At 40.9% G+C, this 16,319-nt stretch overlaps 1 protein-coding gene across 1 annotated transcript in view; it reads left to right on the top strand.

The window, feature by feature from the left end:
• The window catches only part of LOC136878814 (uncharacterized), a 152,955-nt gene that overhangs the window by 18,283 nt on the left and 118,353 nt on the right, over positions 1 to 16,319 (top strand). The gene's annotated exons all lie outside the window — the stretch shown is intronic.

Raw genomic sequence — 16,319 nt, 5'->3', positions numbered from 1 at the left:
TATGAACCAAAATGGCGGCTAAGCATACCCATCTTATAGAGCCTTAGGCTCTGCTGGTGAAAACCCCTTCGCCCCGTACCTCACCGGGCATGTGCATTCTTCTGATCTCCCAACAATACTGTCTTTGTGATTGGTTAAATCAGTTGTCGCACAGGTTTACGCCGCTGTGCCTGCAGGAGGGGTTGTTATTTCGTCAGTCATCACTGTCAACGAGAGAATATAGTGTTAATGTATAAACAAGGTCAAAGTTATCATCAACTTAGAAAACAGCTGGACTTTCGCTATAACACGATGAGTTCAATAGTTAATACATACAAGCACAGTGGACAAACAGAAAACAAACCCAGATCTGGTCGCCTAAAAGTGCTGACAGTCCATTGCTACACAACTCGCTTCAAGATCCAATAAAACGGTGAATGTGCATACTATAAGTAATATATTGCACAGTGCGAACCTGCGCAGTAGATGGCCACGAAAGAAGCCCCTTATAAGTGAAAGAAATAGACAGAAGCGCCTACAGTTCGCGAACGAGTTTTGTGAAAAGACAATGGACTTTTGGAACACCGTTATTTTTTCTGATGAAGCGAAGTTTATACAGTTTGGAACTGGTAGGAGCAGCAAGGTATGGCGGAAGCTCAACAGGTAATCCCCACGGTAAAACACAGAGGAGCGAGTGTGATGGTTTGGGGCTGCATGGCTGCGAATGGAGTGGGAAAGCTGAAATTTATTGATGGTGTTGTGGATGCCAGTAAGTACATAGACCTGTTGCGCCATAATTTAAGCTGCAATATCGCAAGAACACTCCCCACTCCACCGCAGAGTCCAGATCTCAATCCCATAGAGAACCTGCGCGATCATCTAGGAAAAGACGCCATCCTACTAGTAAAGAACATCTTAAAGAGATACTCTCAGATGCACGGTCCAACATATCTGAAGAGTACACCAAACGTTTAGTTAGCTCAATGCCAAGACGTCTGAAATAAGTCATCAAAGCTAAAGGCATGTATACAAAGTATTAAGACTGTGTTTGAACAAAGATTTGCGCAAGGTTTGAATTATCTAATAGTGTACGAATACTTTTTTTGTGTTTATTTGTTTATTATGTTGAGCGCTGTAAATATCATAGATTGTACAGCAAGGTGTTGTCTTTTCTTTATACAAGTGTCTCACTGGATGTGTTTATATTAGTTCATGGTGCTTAATATACAAGGTATAGGTTAAAATGTTGGTGTACGAATACTTTCAGTGGCCACTGTACTACACGATATTGAATATTCTGTTAATATGTGTTAATTAGTTGACTTTGTTTATGTGTGTAATTGACAATACGTTACATAAGAAACACTTCAGTGATAATCTTGAAAGATGTATATTGATTGAAATTTTCCATGTTCTCCACTCGGGCACTTAAAAGTTTACAGAATTGTATTTGCATAATAGGAAAACTTTGGTATGCTGCGTTTAACGTATTGATATAAGCCTACTTTTCGAATGAATTGATTAGTTAATTTTTAAATATTATTGAAATCCTGCCGTAGTAAAATATGCCTTATAAGCTAAATTTGTTATAGTTATTCTAGAACAATCCCTTAAAAAGAAACCACTTTTCTCTTTACGAAAATCAAATGATCGTAAATATGTCTGCCGGTCATGGCCATCCATCAACGGCTGCTAATTTCAGATGGCAACCAGCCATAAGACATAGCCTGCCCGGTTGCTAGATCATCTTGTCTGACCGTCCATCCATATGTTACATCACTGCCTTCACCGTTGCCATGTTTACACTTCTGTGACATATTTTGTCGCGTCACATTAAACAAATTCCAGGATGACCCCCAGCCAGAAGACATATTTATGTCAAAAAGTGGAGGCAAGCCGTGCATTATTCAGGATGAGAATAATGATGGATGGTGGTGAGGGGGCGTAGAGTAGCTTATAAAGTACACAACTGTCCCATTTATTAACCTTCCTTCTTTGTGGTTAAAAACGAGGTTGTTGTGTGTGAGGCATAGGCCGATAGACTACTGCGTTTCAAGGAAATGGCTCAATAGTTAATGAAATATTGATCGTGATCAGTACACGAACTTCTCATGGAGTGGTAGTGTACAGGTACAGCTCCGGATTTGCGGGTGTGTAGCTCAGCTGCCTACTGTGTGATGTGGTTCATGGTTCTTCAGAGAGCCGCTTCCGAATTATTAGATTCCAGTCTCAATCTGCAAATGGTAATTATTGATGCTCGTTGTTCATAGATCTGAAGAGTTGGTTGTTATTACTGATTTCTATTACAGATATTTTTAGAATTTTTTCCCCCCACCCGTTTATTCTCGCTCACTCTTAAGTATTACTCGCACATTATCGTTATAAACGAGCAGCACGCACAAAGGCAGTATCAAGCAATCTAAGTACCGCGTGTTCGAATCCCACTATCGGCAGCCCTGAAGATGGTTTTCCGTGGTTTCCCATTTTCACACCAGGCAAATGCTTGGGCTGTACCTTAATTAAGGCCACGGCCGCTTCCTTCCAACTCCTAGGCCTTTCCTATCGCACAGTCGCCATAAGACCTATCTGTGTCTGTGCGACGTAAAGCCCCTAGCAAAAAAAAAAAGTACCGCGTCACTTACTGAGTTCCGAAGAATACGTTGCTACACTGTTCATTATACGCTCGTGTGATCATGCGCCTTCTCCTCTTTCTTTTCCTGGTCGTATATGTCCCCGCATTGTGGATACTCCGGCGTATCAATCTGTGTCGTCTCTTCTCATCCGAAGAGAGTATTCCCTCCGCTTCTGTACTGGGTCTCTGAGATGCCCTTCTTCCACAAAGTGGCTTCAGCTGTTTGTCACCATGTCATACCTGCCAACTTTCCCGATTTAGGCGGGAGTCTCCCGATTTTCGACAGTTTTTCCCGCTTCCCCATTATGCTATTATTTCTCCCGAATTTAGCTTATTATTTGGTTAACTTCAAACATTTGTTTTAAAATCCCTCTATTTCAGCTTTGTACGCCAGTGGCCGGAAGTTCATCGCTTATTGGTCGATTTCAAATTAAATATAGAGGTTTATTAATGCTCGTGAATGTGCGATGTTTATTGAAATCTGTAAATCACTGCACGTATTATATCGATTGTCGATCTCTCGTTCTTGCGTGTTGTGTTCGTGTTCCTTCACATCAGTCTCGTCAATTCTAGAGACAAGTCGCTAGATTTGGAGTATTTTTTTAGTAATTTAGTGACAGAATTAGTGACTTTTCTAGAAGTTTTAGGAGGCTTTGGAGACAATTCTGGTGAATTTTATTTTATTACTTGATGTATAGCATAGCGCTTCGCATAATCACGCGGGCTAGTTGCAGTATAGTACGCGCACCTTTTAGTGATAGATGGACCCCCTAGTACTGAATCAGTCGACCTCGGTTAACTATCGCTTATGCATCGCTGTGCGACATCTGGCGTATACTTTACGTACTCATGCTGTTGTTGTTACACAGCAAAGCCAAACTATAGAATTCATGCTAGGAACAAGATTCGCATCGAGAACTGTTATGTATATAATATGTGTGTGTCACAGTTGTTGGCTTAACATAATAAAGGTTTAGAAAATTCATATTGATCGATCATATTATCGATTCAATTCGGATTTCATTTCCATTCTGTTGGCAGTATTACTGGAACCGGCGGTGCTCCCTCTTTACTCCTCACCCCCTACAAAGGTCTATCACTAAAAGGTCCGCGAACTATATATATATATATATGCATTTGCTAAGTAATGGCATCTAAGTGCATGAATGATTCACACGTGTGGAGCATGGTTCATACTATTTTCAGAAGGGTTATCAGACATCGATCATCTCACTCACATGCTTCCTGTGAGGGAAATGGAGATGTGTAATTTTTAACCTTGTAGCCTGGTATAGCAACAGTCGGGTTTTGAGACAATAAGAGTTATAATATACCATAGTACTCCTGTATTGTTTGTAGTTGTGGCAGAGTTGTTATTAGAATTGTTATTGAATTTAATGTGTGATTATGGGGAAGCCGTCATATGAACAAAGCTTGAGGAATCAGACCGAGTGAATTGATGTCGTGCCGTTAGGGGCGCGCTGCGGGAGATAGTGGGTTCGAACCCCACTGGCGGTTGCTCTGAAGATGGTTTTCCGTTGTTGACAGTAAAACTGCTTTCAACAAACCTTTGACAGAAGGTTTCACAGACAGGCAAAATCTGCCACTGCTGCTTCTTTTAATTGACATCAGTTTTGTACTGATGGAATCAGTGAGGGCTTACCATACTATACATGTTCTTATACATTTTCCGGTGCTGTATATTTAGGTCTCACTGAATACGAATACATATGACAGTAAAGTATTTATGGATTTAGATTCCACTCAGTTTCCCTGGAAATATGTGTTAGTTTAAATGTGGACATGACGACATGATGCATGGAGCTTGCTAGGATAAAGTAAGTATTGCCCAAGACTGCTCGGAAGATACCACTTATTCGAGCAGCTCGTCTCCTTTCTCCCAAGTCTTGCTAGCCCAAACTTTGCGACATTTTTGCAACGCTACTCTTTTGTCGGAAATCATCCAGAACAAATTGAGCTGCTGTTCTTTGGCTTTATTTTCTTCCAGTTCTTGAATCAGATCCCCCTGCTGAGGGTCCCATACACTGGAACTGTACTCTACTTGGGATCTTCCCAGGGACTTATATGCCCTCTCCTTTATATCCTTGCTACAACCCCTAAAAATCCTCATATCTATGTGCAGAGATCTGTACCCTTTATTTACAATCCCATTTATGTGATTACCCCATCGTCGGATTCGATTCTTGGCCGGCTCGATACTTTGGCCTCTTCTGGCTCGGGGGCTGGGTGTTTATATTCGTCTTAATACACTCCCGTTGATTTACCTACAACCTACAACAGACGCCAAGATGTGTGCCGATCACAAGTAATTTGGGAAACGACCAGGAAAAACAGAAGAGCTGATAGAGCATATTATATTACAAAAAGAGAAATAATATTTTTCTGGGTAATTGGAGAAATATGAAGAACATATCCGGAAGTATCAGCAAAGTGGATTAATATGGAGATCGTGAGGAATTAAATTATTGTGGAGAAGTATTCCAGCGCAACTTCTTATCTTGTTTTGACATGTTAGCCACACTGTCTCGAGGTTACGCATTCAAACCGTCATAAAGTAGGTTTGCATTTAAGAATGCTTAAATGCCAGAATTTTGATATGAAATACTTTATTTAACATGTCAATGAAGATAATACATGGTTTCTCGAATTTAAGGGTTGTTATACATAAAATAACTCTACTATTTTGCTTTCTAAAATGTTATCCGATAGATCATATCTTGGGTCTTCTCAGTACCAATTCCAAACTCCCAGTAGTTATTTTTAAAAATGGATAATTATTTAGATTTTAGGGAATATGTGAAGACTTCAGTTAGAATAATTGTAGCATATGAGCACAGCATTGCTTTGTACCTCTGATAACGTTTGTTGTTTCAGTTGCATCAGTAAAGAATCAAACTATTTTGGCCTCATATTTCATAACTTCATTGGATGATTGATGTGAGAATTTACATAATTTTGTAGCTATTCTCAAGGATGACCCAAAGTCGTCAAATTTAATGAAAAACTGAAGGGCTTATTGGCTTTAAAAATTAAAATTTGACTTTTTCCAAAATCTTTGTCAGTGTACCTGTTTCGCCTATGACGTGGTGGTAGTGGTGATTATTGCTTACAGCTGGGCAACCGTCCTCTCTTCACACTAATCGGGAGAAAAATGTAAGAGGCCCGATAGTTCGAAGAAGGCCTTACAAACCTAAAAACTAATGCCGTCGGGGTCGGAAGAGAACAAGAATTGACCAAGGGAGGCTAAATAGGAAAGATGAATATGAGCAGCCTGGCAAAAATAAGGTGGATGCAATGTCAGACTCAGCTAGGGAAATAGCGGCTGGCAACCCACGGTCCCAAGTTCAAAGCCCTTGGCCCCCATCTTAGTCGCCCTTTACGACAGGCAGGAGATATCGTGGATATGCTCCGTCGCCCCCACTCACAGCGGAATCTCTCATGGTGATTCACTCTCTAGAAGAAATCTCGTACTTTAAAGGAGTAAAAAGAAATGCCCCATTTTCGTTTTTACTTTTGGGGATATTGTTGGGGGGGGGGGGGTAAACATGGCAACAATGAAAAGGTTCCTTCGCACTCCTAAACGTTTCCTATCCCATCGTCGCCATAAGACCTGTCTGTGTCGGTGCGGCGTAAAACAAATTGTATATATAACTATATACAGTATAAGGACGGAAGTAACTAAATATATAAGTTAGGTGACGCCCTCTCTCGGACCAGGGGATTTGTTACGCCGAATGTGATGCGGCGAAGGGAAAGGGAGAAAGCGGGGTCGTGACCTGTAAAAGGATCTGTCCCGGCATTTGCTTTAGTGCAGAAGAATGGAAAAAACACTGAAAACCATTCTCAGGACAGCCGACGGTGGAGGTCGAATCCACTATCTTCCGGATGCAAGCTCAAAGCTCAGCGCCGCTAACCGTACGGCCAACTTGTTCGGTCGTCCTTACAAGAATAACATTAATGTGCTATATGTTTAACATTCCTTCTGCAGCGGGCCTGTCAGGATACTGGCTACTCCCGAACGTAGGATTGCAAGGCTAGCCAAAATCACCCTCTGTTAAGCCTACTCTACTCGGTACTCATTTGAGAGGTTCTTATTTCCCATCGGGGGGAGGGCACTTGGAAGGTGTCGCCTTCTCTCTGGTCTGAAGATTCGGCGGGTTTGGGGGTTTACAGGAGTAGGGTAATGGGTGATGGGCTTTGACTTGGTAGAGGAAGTTGAGGAGGGGATTTTTGACCTCTCATTGCTTTATTTCTTTTAATTTGTTACAATTTATATTATACAGTTGATATTACGTAGTATTGTCTGGATGAGAGGTACATTAACAGGTTAACAATGCGCTATACAGAATTCATTACAATATTTACAAGAATTACCAGTTTAGTGGTGTGCAGGTTGGGCTAGAACACATTACTTTTTTTTTTTTCTATTGGCTTTACGTCGCACCGACACAGATATGTCTTATGGCGACGATGGAACAGGAAAGGGCTAGGAGTGGGAAGGAAGCGGCCGTGGCCTTAATTGAGGTACAGCCCCAGCATTTGTCTGGTGTGAAAATGGGAAACCACGGAAAACCATCTTCAGGGCTGCCGACAGTGGGGTTCAAACCCACAATCTCTCGAATACTGGCCATTACATTTTACGTTACGATGTAGTCATACAGAGTTCATTATACAGTAACAGATGTTACTTACTTCTTCTTCTTGTACTAATGAATACAAAATACTTATTTGGTTACCGTGTAGAAAATAAAATAAATACATAAACAGATAAATAAAAATATATATTTGTTTGCAGTCAAGTTACATACAGGATTGATGGTTATAATCTGAAAATAAAATAAATGAATAAGTAAATAATACATATAACGTTGCAATGAAAGGATTGTTATAAACAGGATTGTTAGTTTCTACACGTGTATTTATTTCTTGTGTGCTGTGTTGACCTTGTTACAGCATTACTGCTGAACACACAGGGCGGGAGGACATCTGATGTAGAGTAGAGGGTCATGACTATTGAAAGGACACGGAAGTTAAAAAAAAAAAACAGGGCAGTTTAAGGTTGCGATATTTTTCTTCTTGCGTGCTTTCTAGCACATAATGCTTACTCAGATACGCTCGCAATTTCAGCAAATTCGGGATTAGACCACATGAAATTGTTTACGTGTAATCCGTTCTATGGAAGTAATTCTATATATTAAAAAAAACTAAATTTCCCTTTCAAAGCACATAGATGAAGTAATTGTGTGTGAATAGGAGCGTGTTCGACAGTATCACACCTGTTCATTCTTCTGGTGAGTGCAAATCACTTTAAATGTAGCATGAGTCATCATGCGACTGGCTGCAAAATTAATGCTGCAATCCGCGTTACCAAATAATTTCATAACCTCGCTCTGCTCCCTTTACTAAATTAACAGGTAGTTTTCTTTTGGCGGGCAAATATTTTCTCTTAGCGCTTACCAACTAATTTGGAGTTCGCTCTCTCTCTCTCATTTGTCACACAACAAACATGGCAAATTGCGAAATTTCATTAGTCCAGGTGGTTGCACTAGAGAAGGGGGGAGGTGGGGGCGTGAAATTGCGATGTATGCACGCTGTGCTAGTCAAAGCTAGCCTTTATGCGTTTAAACACTGTTAATAACTTTGTTTGAACGTTTCATGTATTAAACGACTTTTCATATCTGTGTGATAATATGATGGGAGCGAGGTAGACCAACAGTGGTCTCCATCCCTCCTTTCTGGCTGTAAAATATGGGCCATATACTGCCCTGTAATCAAGATTATAGGTAAACGAGACACAAATAATTACATCGACGTTCGATCATTTCATACTGTTCACTTTATAGGGACGTGAACCCAGGATGTTCTGTGCATCGTGTCGGTGCTCTAACCGCTGTAGTACTGGTTGGGATTAGGCACTAACTGACTCCTGTATGTTAATTGGCTATTGAATGTGACACTGTACAAGATCGCATCATGAGCGACAAAGCTTAGCTGTTTACGTCTCCTGCCACAAGGATCACCCCTGATCATCTGCCCTATAAAACTTGAAACGTTCGTTCCCTTCAAGATAAAGTAACGTTCATAATAATAATAATAATAATAATAATAATAATAATAGAATACATCCCTCCTCACAGTGTTGGCATCAGAAAGAACATCTGGTCGTAAAACTGGGCCAGGTTAAAATGTTCGACACACACGTCACACTTACGACGCCACCGAGGTGTGAAAAAAAAACGGCTTAAGGAAGAGAGAAAGAAATACACTATTATAATAATAGCACATTAATACGGAAACTTGCAGTTTAACGTTGCCCTTACACTTACCATCACCGGGCGAGTTGGCCATGCGGTTAGGGGCGTGCAGCTGTGAGCTTACATCTGGGAGATAGTGGGTTCGAGTCCCACTGTCGGCAGCCCTAAAGATGGTTTTCCGTGGTTTCCCATTTTCACACCAGGCTGTATCTTAATTAAAGCCACGGCCGCTTCCTTCCCACTCCTAGCCCTTTCCTATTCCATCGTCGCCATAAGACCTCTCTGTGTCGGTGCGACGTAAAATCACTAGCAAGAAAACCACTTTCCATCCATTACAAAGCACAAGTCTTGCCGAGTTTTATAAAATGGAACTTGTTGTAATGATTTTCAACTTCAAAAATCTCGCTCTTGAGCTGTGGCCATCTTCATTAGAAGATGAGGAAATTTCACTGCGGTATTGTCGCCTGGACACATTGTGTATTCCTTAATTAGGCCTGATTACAGTTCTGAACTGTGCGCACAACTTAGACATATGGGCCGATGTATTGACACGAATTCAGCTAACTGAATTGGGAGAGTGTTGTAGAATTTTCATTTTTGAGTTTGGATGAGAGTTTATATTACTTTAAAAAATGTTTCCATTGCTAGTTGTTCGTAGAAATATACAAGAAATTGTAAAACGTAAGACGAATGAGAAATGCTGAAAGCCTGAACTTGTAGAGGGAGATCTTGTAGATGAGTCTTCTTCTTCTTCTTTTTCTACCGCTTTTCCCACACCTGTGCGGTCGCGAGTGGGAACTGTATAGCAAATGTGGATTTGGCCTTGTTTTGCGGCCGGATGCCCTTCCTGACGCCAACCCTGTATGGAAGGATGTAATCAGTAATCACTATTGCGTGTTTCTGTGGTGGTTGGTAGTGTAGTGTGTTGTGTGAATATGAAGAGGAAAGTATTGGGACAAAATCAAACGCCCAGTTCCCGGGCCAGAAGAATTAATCAGAGGTGATTAAAATCCCCCGACCCGGCCGGGAATCGAACCCGGGCCCCTCTGAACCGAAGGCCTCAACGCTGACCATTCAGCCAATGAGTCGGAGATCTTGTAGATGAGTAAAGATTATATAATACGTACGTAACACATCAGCACTGAAGATCCGGCATGTGACATTATATACGCATTAGTGTCGCGTATACCAACAGCAAGCCTGAACTGTGTACAGTGCTACAGGTGTTGAATATCCTGTTGGAACGTCATTCTATACTACTTCACTGGGGTTGGGGGTGGGGGGTGTAACTCGGCGAGGTTCTTAGTCAGTGATCGAACACGAGAGAGATACCAACCAGCCCTAGATCAGATTACCGCGATGGCCCGGTGGCTGATGGAAACGTTACAGCGCACTGATTGAATCATACGAGCATCGTGTGGAAATGTGTTCTTCTTTTGCCCTAACGCGTTTCTTGCGCCGCATGTCAAGAGCAATGTTTTAGCTGTTTGTATCCGATACTTGCAACAGTGGACGAGTTGGTTTTTATAGTCCCACAGCCTCTACAATAATGTTCCCAGTATATTTTTGTTTTGATTCGGGAAACCCGCAGAAATATTTAAGTAGACCTTGAGGAACCGTAGTTGCCTGAAACACATTTTAACCTTGGGCAAAATAAACAAGAGGCAGATTACAATTCTTATATTTTCAATAAAATTTTTAGAACATTATTTTAATTCTCCTCATAGAAAGGCATTCATTTTAATTTCAGAACTGTTATAAACATAAGCAGTATTTATACGAAAGCATTTCAGATAAAGAGGTTTATATTAATATTGTCTCTGCAGACCATTTGTTTAAAGATTCTCTTGTATTAAACATGTTAATAGTTCTTCAAATTCATGATTTTCTTAATACTGGCAGTTCAGCGTGATATTTAGGCTTGTCTCTTGGAGCACAGTTGTTTTATTCTTATGCCACTGTAGGCAAACGCGAAGTTCTTGGGCGGACAAAATCCTATTTCCTATTTCGCTGTCTGGTTTTAATGTTCGTCAAACACGAAAACGCGTCTTCCCGTAAAAAAAGTTGTGAATTGGAGTAGGTCTAATATGTTTTAAGTTTCTTGCGAGATTACAGGAAACTCGTTTTTATCGATGGCAGCAAGTTCACATGTCGAGTCGTCAGCAAAGTTCGTGTACATCGTCCACTACACAAAAACGTAACGTTTGAGGTTCTTGGCTCTGCTTGAAATTTTTATGCAGTTTTCGCCGAGCTTCGGTTGGAAATCACTACGTGGTTACGTGCCGCCCACCTTGTGACCATGATCGTATAGGTGTCATATTTTTTTTAAAGGTCTGACACTGGGGTTAGCTGGTTCGAACCCTGTTGATGAAAAAAAATATTGGCTAGCAGGGTAGGGGAGGTGGTGGTATACAATTTATAATGGCTAGATTGCGTGCCAAAAGCTTGGGATGAATTCTAAACTTCTCTGCAGTGTTCATGCATGAGTGCATATGTCGCTGTTGATGGTGGTTCGTCCGTCGGATGCGGGCGTTAAGCCTTGAGCAGACCCCTTGATGTTATTCGACAGAAGTAGGCTATGTGCCGACACCGGGTTTCACCTTCTCCCTACCACATGATCGTCGTCATGTCACACACACCCAGGCGCGCAATTCGTCAACTGGAAAGACCTGCATACGGCCTCTCCCGAGGCAACATATGACATCAGTTAAGTGCCACATTGCGCCAGCCAAGACTGCATTTACGAAGAAATACACGTTGTTCTATACCAGTAAATTAAGTCGGTATATAGATTGTTGAAACGTGAACACTACACAAGATAGAGATCGAGCGACTGTGAGCATTTGAATTGTCGCGCTTCCGTAGTTTGACACAAGGGAGACAACTGTGGGAGAAAACTCACAGCGAGATAATTTTATCTCAAATTTCTCTTTTGGTATGGTATGAAAATTAGCCTCTCGAAGACTAAATTGATGTCATTAGGTAAGAAATTCAGCAGAATTGAATGTCAGATTGGTGATACAAAGCTAGAACAGGTCGATAATTTCAAGTATTTAGGTTGTGTGTTCTCCCAGGATGGTAATATAGTAAGTGAGATTGAATCAAGGTGTCGTAAAGCTAATGCAGTGAGCTCGCAGTTGCGATCAGCAGTATTCTGTAAGAAGGAAGTCAGCTCCCAGACGAAACTATCTTCACATCGGTCTGTTTTCAGACCAACTTTGCTTTACGGGAGCGAAAGCTGGGTGGACTCAGGATATCTTATTCATAAGTTAGAAGAAACAGACATGAAAGTAGCAAGAATGATTGCTGGTACAAACAGGTGGGAACAATGGTAGGAGGGTACTCGGAATGAGGAGATAGAGGCTAATTTAGGAATGAACTCGATGGCTGAAGTTGTACGCATAAACCGGCTTCGGTGGTGGGGTCATGTGAGGCGAATGGAGGAGGATAGGTTACCTAGGAGAATAATGGACTCTGCTATGGAGGGTAAGAGAAGTAGAGGGAGACCAAGACGACGATGGTTAGACTCGGTTTCTAACGATTTAAAGATAAGAGGTATAGAACTAAATGAGGCCACAACACTATTTGCAAATCGAGGATTGTGGCGACGTTTAGTAAATTCTCAGAGGCTTGCAGACTGAACGCTGAAAGGCATAACAGTCTATAATGATAATGTATGTATGTATGTTTCTCTTTTGAGTATAATAATTTACAGCACTTTGTTCTGTTCTCCTCTCGCTAAGGGTAACTGGAGCTGACTTCAAACATCAAAACGGTGATCCAGTATAAATGCGCAATCACCATCATATTCTTACACACTATATAACGTATTTGCTGATTTATCAGTCTTAATGGGTAAAATTGCGGCACTGGGCAAAGTGAAAGTCATCAGCATTTATAAAGTGATCAAATCAGCACTTTGCAGTGCATCATGAACACCTGATATAGCCTACTGTAGAAAGAACCTCCACAAATGTCGCAAAAGTTAACGCCAGGTATGTGAAAAGTGTTCGGCACTTCAGACCATTCGGTGGGGATCATAAATGTATCCTGGATTCATAAAATGCATATTGAATCATGTCTTTCAATCGCGAGGACTGAAATTGTGCGTAGAGAAATGAATGCAGAATGACAGTGGTGTAATTAAGTTGTTAATAGAAATGGCCATTTTTGATTGCGTAAACCGATTGAAGTCCTCCAATATGTTTGGTATTGTCTGAAAGACTTCGTCCAAAGTTTGAATCATATTGGTAGTTCCTCTTGGAATTTGTCAGACTTCCGTTGTCTTCCCAGCCTGAACTGTTATTTCCGCTTCTACACTGTTAAACGATGTCCAGCTGTCCACAGTAAGTAAATTCCTGCTACCTGTATTTGGTCAGTATAAATTCATGTACCATTCTCGCAGCTGTTGTAATCTCATTTTAGCAGATGTAGATGCAATAACGTTTAGATTTCCAAGTCTCTGCACTAATCCATTAAATCCCGTCTGCAATGTGACAGGTACTATTCCATCCTTTTCTTTGATGACAATGAAGAGTTTACCGACCATTGTTTCCTGTCAACTAATTAAAGGCGTTATCGTATAGGAATGTGCCGTAGTATTTATATTCATGGCAACAGCTTCAAATTTCTTTCACCGGGCGAGTTGGCCGTGCGGTTAGGGTCGCGCAGGTGTGAGCTTGCATCCGGGAGATAGTGGGTTCGAACCCCACTGAAGATGGTTTTCCGCGGTCAGTTACGACGGGTGAGGTTTCAACTACTTCTTAGTATACTGTCTGATTAATGTTTCTAACTAAATGACAGTGTCTTACTCTTATCCAAGTAGTAATTCAAGAGCTATTTTTGGGAAAAGTTTGACTGTAGCTTAGTTTTCCGTCTCGCAAACTCCGTTGCGCATTCTCGGAGGGAGTGGCTTTATTTGCCTGTGCCAGTCCACGCTAATTAGGCAAAGGAGACACTCCAGTAGCTTTTTGTTCCATTTGCTTCTAATTATAAGTTTGTCACTATTTCTAAATGCTCAGCACTCGTTAATAGGGGTTCATACAGCTGTGAAATATTTGTGCAAAGCATTACGAAGAACAGGCGCTGTGTATTTCAGAGCTTGTTTGACCTGTTCGTACATATTTCTCGTGATTTCAGACTTGTTAGACAAATACATTACAAATAGATTTCTTATTTCAGATCATTAGTTCTTCACTGTATGGAAATTAAGTCATATTCAGTCTCACAGGAATGTATACTTCCCTAAGGAGGGTGCCAAGAGCAATATTAGTGGTCTACTTCTGCCGTACAAGTCATAGGCGCTGAGATGTGATTTAGTTTAGAATCTTGATCTGTTTTTTGATTCCTCGTTGTTCCATAAATTTAAGATGTCAGTTTGATGCTTTCAGCCTCGATTAATCAGAGAAATGAGTTAAAAATCCCGGTTCGACCATCCTAGAAGTGGTTTCCCACTTCAGGTCTAGGTAAACATAGGGTTGGTATTTAGAACACAGATCACGGCTGCTTGAAGTATTAAGTACACAGGGTTGTTAATCGCGATTTCGTAAGTCTCTGACAGGAGACGGCAGCAAGAGCTGTAGTAGAATTTATTTATTCGGTTCGTTACGACCTCTTAGGATAGGATCACGTGTAACTTGTTCAGTGCGCCTTCGGTCTTACCAGTACCTCTTTATTCTCTCACTCCTCCTGTTTCTCCCTGCTTCCGTGATCTGAATCTTGTCCCTTGTGTCAGTCCATTTGTGACTTCCACCATCTCCTATGGCCAAATCTTAACCTTCTTTATCATAACGCGCTCGAAATTGGTTCTGCGCTCTCGTACAGTTCCTGTCCCCATCTGTGTACACAAAATTCACTTTGATTTTTGGTGACCCACATTATCACTCCTAAAATCCTTCTTTCCTCCTCCTCCTCCAGCCGTAAATTGTGTAGAGACGTTTAGATCACACCCGTGTGAATTCGATACCTTCTTTCAGTGTAAATGACTCGAATAATACATTTTTTTATAGAATTTAAAATGCTCCCTCTGATTGCCTTCAAATTTGGAACAAATGGGCACTGATATAGCATTCATAATGTGTATTATCAGTTGTATTTTGTGTTGAAGTATGAAAACCCCCACCTTTTTATGATGGAATACCACATATTACTTTATTAATAAGAATGTCGAAATATAAGGATGGCACTAAATCCCGAACTAATACCACAAGTTATTCCTTTAACTTCTCTAACCTATGCAGGTACTGAGCCAGATAGTGTTGCTCTTGGAGCGTTTTAAAATCTGACCATTTTTCTTGTAAATGCCGTTATTTCGGAAATATTTTATTTTGGTAAACTTTTAGCATTCGTAATTAGAACCGTAGTAATCAGTTACTACAATTTCATGTAGATGAAATTTAAATGACTGTATGAATTTCAGTAGGGTCTCCTGTTGAACATATAATCATCATAACAATACCCTCGCGTTTTGTGTAGGTGTTCACAACCATGCTTCTACAACAGTAAGAAATGGATCGACTCTGCGGTCGTATATAAAGGAATGATGGAAACTGTTCTTACTGGCTGGAAATTGTGGGCGTTGTTTCTGTGACCGATATTCCAGTAAGTTGGTTTCTTCTCCCTTCATTCTACTTTTTTCCGGAGAACTTCTTTTTTTCGTCATCCTCAGCTCAATTGGAGGACGCTAATGCTGGAGGTGCGTGCCACAACCGGCGATCTAGCTCGTGGATAAACGCGTCGCGACGGTTATGACATTGTACTGGTGTCGCCGGCTTGCCGTGATTAGTGAGGCCAGCGTGTATTTGTGAATCTCATCGCAAGATCATTTCCTCAGACTCATAGTGGCAAGTGCTTCTTTTCCGAACTAATACCACAAGTTATTCCTTTAACAGCTAATGAACCAAATATTGCTGCTCTTGGAACGTTTTGGAATCTTACCATTTTTCTTTCAAATGCCGTTATTTTGGAAATGTTTGTTCTATTTAGGTAAACTTTTAATATTCGTAATTAGAATCGTAGTAATCAACTACCAGCATTTCGTGTAGATGATTTTTTTCTTTCAATTTGCTTCATGTCTCATCCTCAATTTTAGGTGCCTGCATTTTCAAGATGTCGAATGACACTGAGCAGTACTTGGACAAGAGCCAGGTCTATGCCTATGCATGCTGTAGCATCATCGGAAGCTTCGCTCCATTCACGACCAGAAAGCTCATTTCATGTTCGTGTATTTTACTAACAAATGACTTGTGATTTCTTGAAATAATGTTTAATCTAACGATCCTGAGATTGAGACCTTTCTGTTTATGTGTAACACATGGGGGTTAGTACCACAATTTTCTCGTTACACATTCACATTATAATTATGTAGAGAGGTCTCTGAAAACTACGGTGTCTCCTACTTCTTTTAAAAAGAGAATTTTTGGAAGGGGAGTGGT

Source organism: Anabrus simplex, chromosome 8 (genome assembly GCF_040414725.1).
Source record: "Anabrus simplex isolate iqAnaSimp1 chromosome 8, ASM4041472v1, whole genome shotgun sequence".
NCBI classification, from domain to species: domain Eukaryota; kingdom Metazoa; phylum Arthropoda; class Insecta; order Orthoptera; family Tettigoniidae; genus Anabrus; species Anabrus simplex.
This window is presented reverse-complemented; position numbering and strand designations above follow the sequence as displayed.